Below are 6,629 nucleotides of genomic sequence, written 5' to 3'. Positions count from 1 at the left end.
GAGAATATGGACAGTGTCATTGTAATCTTATCCCACAGTCTTTTTTTTTTTTTTTTAATGTGGAAAATTTCAAACGTATTCAGAAGTAAAAAGAATAGTGTAATGATTTTTTCATGGACTCATCATCCAGCTTCAAATAATTGTCAACTCATGGCTAATCTTCTCTCATCTGTACCCCCACCACTCACTCTGGATTATTTTGAAGCAAATCCCAGACATTGTATTACTTTATCCATAAATATTTCAGTATGTAGCTCTAAAAGATATTTTAAAAATTTAACCCAAAATTTAACCATTATCACACCTAAAGAAATTAATAACTCCTTAATATTGTCAAATATCCATTCAGTGTTTAAATATCCTTATCTCGTAAATGTGTTTTACACTGTTCAAATCAAGGTCTAGATGCAATCTACGCATTGTTGTTGGTTGATGTCTCCTAAATTTGTGATAATCTGTACATCTCTCTCCTGCTTCCTCCTGTGCACTCTTCCCCTCTCCTCTTCCTTCCAATTTATTACTTGAAGAAATCAACTCCTTTTTTCCTGAAGATTCCCAGTCTCGATTTTGCTAATTGCATCCTTATCATAGGATGTTCCTCTGTTCCTGTATTTCCTATAATTTAGTGGTTAGACAGAGCTGTACTGTCCAATATGGTAGCCACGTATGGCTCTTGGGCACTTGAAATTGAGTTTTGTTTTTTTTGTTTTGTTTGTTTTCCAATATGTGTTTATTTAATGCCGTTAGTCTAGGGGGTGAAGGCAGAAATAACCAGATTCTATTTGAAAAAACCTACCACTTCACTCAGTTGTTTCTAAAGGCTTTCAGTAGTGGAAGGAGCTAGGTTGAAGTTTGGTGTTTAGTTATGAACCTGCATTTGAAGGTTATGGTATTCTTTGTCTTCTTGTAATGCTGAAATCTTGGTTATGTGTAGCTTTGTTTGTTCTCCTTGTTGATTGTGTGATTTGGAGAAAGTTGATTGTCTGATTGTGGAGAGATTTGGATTCACAGAGCTGTCAACTTCCAAACCCCGAAGGCTCTAAAGTTTTTAAATGTGTGTATCGTCATGCTGGGCACTTGAAATTGAGTTTGAACTGAGATGTACTGTTACATATGTGGGGGCTGGCCCGGTGGCGCAGCGGTTAAGCGTGCACATTCCGCTTCGGCGGCCTGGGGTTCGCTGGTTCAGATCCCAGGTGCGGACGTGCCACTGCTTGGCAAGCCAGGCTGTGGTAGGTGTCCCACATAGAAAGTAGAAGATGGGCACAGATGTGAGCTTAGGGCCAGTCTTCCTCAGCAAAAAGAGGAGGATTGGCAGATGTTAGCTCAGGGCTAATATTCCTCAAAAAAAAAAAAAAAGTATCAGTTACATATGTGGCTCACATATTTCTCAGACAGCACTCATCTAGAGGCTGGATCACATTTAGGTTAGAATTTTCTGGCTAGAATGTTTCGGAGACCTGGTGTGTACTCCCTTCAGGAAGACTAATGTCTAATTGTCTCTTTGTGATCTTAGCAGCCATTGATAATCAAGACCTAGATTCATACATTTGGGGTTGCAAAATAGTGATGGTTTAATTCTGCCATTCTTTAATTATTAGCTGGAATACTTCTAGAAAGAGAAGCATCCTCTCATCAACTGTTTGGTTACCCTGGGGTACGATTTGTTTAGGAAAGGCAAAAGAAATATGTAATTTCCTTTGTTTACTAGTTTTCAAAATAATGAGCTGGTTACCTAACATCCTCCAAAGATGACCAGTGAATTTTGTTTTTAAGTATCATTGCAAACTTGGATCTAAATATATTTGTCTTTCAACCCATTGTACTGTTTTCTTTATTGATTGCCTCACCTTTGGCCAGTGGGAGCCTCTTTAACTCAGCTCATGAGTTCCCATTCAAACCCCATATTCTGTTCCAAGTTTATTGTGCACATTTCCTATCCCAGACCTGGAAGCAGTCATTTCTCCACGACCCTGGTTCCTCTTCAGTGGAAAAGGTCTTTTTAGGTCACAGTCCGCACAATAGGGGTGCTCGTTGTTATTGCTGGTCATTGTTACTCAGTTCTTATTCCTTTGAGTCGGAACTAGGAATTACCATTCTGTTGAGCCTTCAGCCCTTTTCTAAATCATCTCTTTTTTACACCTATACCTAAATTCTCTATATATTGAACATAAATTAATGAAAATAGGGAAATAAACTCATTTAAAGACTAACCAGAAATGTGTTGATTCATCGTGTCATATATATGCAGGAATATTGTTTATCCTATTTCCCAGTAGAGGAGACCCTGGATTTGTGAGAAACTCTAACAAAAGCATTTATTTTTAAGAAATCAGTAAATATAGGGAGGATTCAAAAATGAAATAAAGAGATTAGTTATATGTTAAATACTAAGAGTATTCAGCCCATGTGGCTGAGTTTATGACGTCAAAGAATTGGCTACAAGCCAACCAACTTAATCACTCTAAAACCATTCATGTTCCTATGTCCATGTGACTTTCGTGCAAGGATTTATCAAGAAGCTTAGCTGGGAGTATACCATCTGTTGTAGCAATTCACTTCTCCATGCTTTGTCCATAGGGAAGCTATCCTGGGAATTACAAGGTAAGTACAAAGTATGTCTCATTCCATTCAGGTAAATATAATATGTAATATACAGAAGGAATGTGAATGCTATGAAGTATTAGCAGTGATATATTTTAGGGACTAGAGATTACATGAGGCATTTCCACCTAAATCTTTTTTTTTTTTTCTTAGTGCTTGTAACCAATAAGCTATTCTCCTATAATTAACTGTTTACTTTTGGGTGCCCCCACACAGTAGTTCCTGACTTGCCACCTCTGGCTATCCGTGAAGAATTTGTTTCCAAAGCAGGTTTCATTTGCCTTTTTGAATACGCTGGGTTTCTCATAGTCTCTGAAGCAAAGATTGAAGTCTTTGAGACAGTTGGGGGTAGAGTGCGTAACTACGCAGAGCAGAACACACTTCTCGACCTTGTTAACTCATGCTTGCCAGAATCTGGATCCCAAGATTTGAACTATGTTCTTGAGAAATGATTTTTATTTACCATTTGCCAGGTACAATGTTAAGTGCTGGAGACATAAAAAGGAGCAAACAGGATTCCTGCCCACCTGGAGTTAGAGTCTAGAGTAGAGAAGCGTAATGATTATATAGATAATTAGAGTCGGTTATAATTGTGATAAGTGCTACAAAGAAAAAGTGCTTAGTCACAAATTTATACTTTTCTGTTGTTCAAATATTAAGTGCTTTTTGAGGCTCAGTTTGCTAAGTACAAGGGCTGTCATGGTGAGCAAAATAACAAACACTCCCTAATGCAGGTTTTGAAGGAGATAGATATTAATCCAAAAATCATAAAAAATGTACTGAGTACTTTGAAGGAAAGGTATGGTGCTATAAGATTAACTAGGCCCTTTTTTTTTCAAACTGAGTGTTCTGTAATGCATTTAGGTGAAATAATAGAAAATATCTATCATACAGTAAGGGTAAGAATTATCATTATTCAGTTTACATATGTATATGCTAGGTCACAAAGTCAAACATATTTCATACTGTGGGTCACAGTAAGAAAAAATATTGAAAGCCACTGTACTAGATGGACCTATCCAAGTTAGGGGGTCAGGAAAAGCTTTTTTGAGGAAATGATATTTCAGCTGAACTCTGAAGAATGAACAGCTATTAACAAATGAGAAAGAGACAGGGAAGAAGAGCATAGCAAGTATCTGGAATGGCATATGCAAAGGCCCTGTGTTGGCCAAGAAAGCAAGGCAATTGAAGGCAGCATGGCTAGAGTAAGACAGGAGGTGAGGGAGTAGGGGCCAGACACTGCAAGGCTTTGGAAGCCCTCGTCAGGAACTTGATTTTTATTCTGAGAGTAGCTGGGAACCATTGTAGGCTTTTAAGCAGAGGAATGGCTTAGTTTGCTGTTCTGAAATGAGAACTTTTGTCCCAGTGTATGGAGCAGAATTACAATAACAGGGCACAAGAGAATCCATGGACACCAATTATCCAAGTGAGAGATAATGGGGGCTTGGATTCCCATGGTAGCAGTGGAGGTAGCACAAAATAGCTGAATTCCAGAGATTCAAGAGAGAAACGTGGTAAGGATTTGAGATGGGTGGCGGTGAAGGAGAGAAAAGGGTGGGGGATGAGTCCCAGGCTTGTGCACCTTAGACATTCCTTGAGACAAGGAATCCTGGGGGAGGAGGAGCAATTTGGGGAAGGAGAAAACCAGGAGTTCACTTTGGATCTGTTGAGTTTGAGGCGCCCTTGAGACATCTTGGAGGAGATGCCGTGGAGGCAGATGTGTTTATGAGTTTGACCTCAGAAGAAAACTGGAGAATTTTATGTGTGAGTCATTGGCACATAGATTATTGAAGCTACGGGAAAAGATGAAGTCATTTAGAGAGTCTAGTGGAGACATTTGAAAAATAATACTAATGTCATTGCCTGGGCTCCACATAGACCAATTACTAAGACCCCCACCTACCCCGCCCCTCACCCTCAGGCTCAGATGCAGCCATACCGGCGCAGACCCACAGACTGTGTTGGAGGGGTCCTGGATTATGCAGTTTGCTGAATGCACAGGCTGGCTTTCCTGATATCCCCGCTCCCTGTTCCTCACTCCACCCTTTCAGACCCCTTCTGGGCTTTCTCACTGCCTGGGGAATGGAATCAGCACTCAGCCTAAAGTTCAGGGCCCTCTCCAGCTCTGCCTCAGTCTACCTCTTCAGTCTTATTGCAGACTCCTTCCCAGCACAAGCTGTCTACTTGAGCCAAGCAGCTTGTCTCCCCCTCTGCCTCCCCTTGTCTCCCCTCGTCTGCCCTGCCTCTGCTCCCTCGAGTTACGCTCTCCACCCCACCTTTTCCCTGCTCACAGGCTGTTCCCCTACCCTCCAGGCTCCAGGTCAAGTCCCATCTTTCCTGAAGCTTCTCCAACTCCCATACGGCCTAGAATCCTCCTTTTCCTCTGAAGAATATCATCACTTAATGATCTATACGTCTCGTTTTGTATTTAATAGAGGTGACTGTCACTTTAGAATATGTTCTAACTAGATCATGTCTTACACTGTAGCCGTTGCTATTCTTAAGAGACGTGTTTCCAGAATCCTCAGATTCTTAAATTACTCCAGAAGCAGCTGTAGAGCTGAGTAGAGAATCTCTATTAGGATGCAGATGCTGGGTCAGAAGTGAAGGAGGAGGAGGAGGGCTCTGGACCTGCTCAGTGGACGGGCAGTTCTCACTTGAGTCTTAAGAAAACTGGTCCTTCCCCATAGCTCAAAATTCCAATAATAGCTGAAAATGTGAATGATAAATCTGAGAATGCCAAAACTTGCTCACTTTCCTGTGTCGCCTACAACTCCCTAACCTCAGGATCCCCCATAATAGGCTGGTGGGGTAGGGACCTGACTCATCAGACTGGGACCTGTCTGATCCTGTAGCATAACGAGCCACGCCCAATGTGCTGGGAGACTGTCTCTGGGCATGGGGTGGAGAAGCCTCTTGAATCTTACATGCAGTAAGACGCCGGAGAGAGGGGCAGACAGCAGAGATGAGGGAATTAAGGGATCTGCCCATCTGGCCCCGTGTGACCGCTCCGCACTCGGATTACCTGCTCTACTTCTTCACCTGCTGCTCTCGTGTGGGCGTGGGGATGACCCCAGTGACCCGTAGCACTAGGGCTTTGCACCATCCCAGAGGGATGACACTGTATTGAGCCGGGGGTCCTCCCTGGTGCAGGCTCCCTGGTAAGCCCTGAGTGTTTGCAAAAGGCCAGACTTGGGTCAGAAGTCTAGATTTTAGTCTTATTATAGGCAGTCTCATTGAGCTTGAATTCTGTATAAATGAGTTTTGTCTTTTTAAGGCAACAGAATCTTTATTTAATATGGTTTAAAATACATTTTTAAAAAATCCCTGACTATTGCAAATATTATGAAACTAACAGATGCTACACTCGATCTTAGCCAAAAGGTCCAGAAGTTATGTGTGAATGAGTCTTTAATTCGTAGGTTTCAGCTTTAGTAGATACTGTGGAGTAATACTTATTGACTTGCTCACCAAGAGTGCATGAGAGTTCCAGATGTCCCACATCCTCATCAACACTTGATATGTGTCAGGCTTTCTAATTTAACCATTCCTCTGTGTGTGTGTGTGTGCGCGTGTGCATGCACAGTGACATCTCATTGTTTTATTTGCATTTCCTTGATGGCTAATGACGCTAATATAATAACTTATTATATGTTTATTGCCTATTTGGATATCCTCTTTTGTGAAGTCCCTGTTAAAATCTTTTGCCTATTTTTGTATCGAGTCTTTTTCTTATTGATTGTTGAAGTTCTTTGTATATATCGCATATGTCAGACACATGTGCTGCAAATGTCTTCTCCTCTATGATTTGCTTTTTACTCTCTTAATTGCATCTTCTGATGAATGGAAGCACTTAAATTTAATGTAACCCAATTTATCAGTATTTTCCTTTATGGTTAGTCTTTTTTTTGTAACCTGTTTAGGAAATGTTTGCCTGCTCTAAGGCCATGAAAATATTCTCCTATTTTATCTTCAAGCTTTATTTTACCTTTCACATTTAAATCTATGGTCTACCTGGAATTGAT

The sequence above is a fragment of the Equus quagga genome, chromosome 2, assembly GCF_021613505.1.
Source record: "Equus quagga isolate Etosha38 chromosome 2, UCLA_HA_Equagga_1.0, whole genome shotgun sequence".
In the NCBI taxonomy this organism is placed as follows: Eukaryota; Metazoa; Chordata; class Mammalia; order Perissodactyla; family Equidae; genus Equus; species Equus quagga.
This window is presented reverse-complemented; position numbering follows the sequence as displayed.